Genomic DNA, 421 nt, shown 5'->3' with positions numbered 1-421 from the left:
AAAAGGAGTCTTGATATTTTAAATAGTGTTGCTGTGCTAATGCATCAAACTTTAATACCCTTTTCTTTATATATTCTGGTGTTTTGAGGCTTTTAGCCTGCATAAAATTTCATGAAAATTGGCACACACGTCAGAGTTGTCAGCCGTTAGGGATAGGCAAAAGCTAAGATATAGGCATGGAGGGGTTCTGTAGCACCCCCTTTTGACTAAAGTGGTGTGGTCAGTTTTACTTACAGTCACCAGACTTGGAACATATATTGTTCTCATCAAGCAGGACAACTTTCAAAATGACAGTCATTAACTTCACCCAACAAGAAGTCGGCCATTTTGGATTTAATGTTAATTTTTTTTTAATTGCAGGCTCTGAACTTTTAAATACTCCTCCTAGGGGATTCATGTGATTGTCAATAAATTTTGGCCA

Source organism: Ictalurus furcatus, chromosome 20 (assembly GCF_023375685.1).
Source record: "Ictalurus furcatus strain D&B chromosome 20, Billie_1.0, whole genome shotgun sequence".
NCBI lineage: Eukaryota > Metazoa > Chordata > Actinopteri > Siluriformes > Ictaluridae > Ictalurus > Ictalurus furcatus.
Note: the sequence above shows the minus strand (reverse complement) of the source record.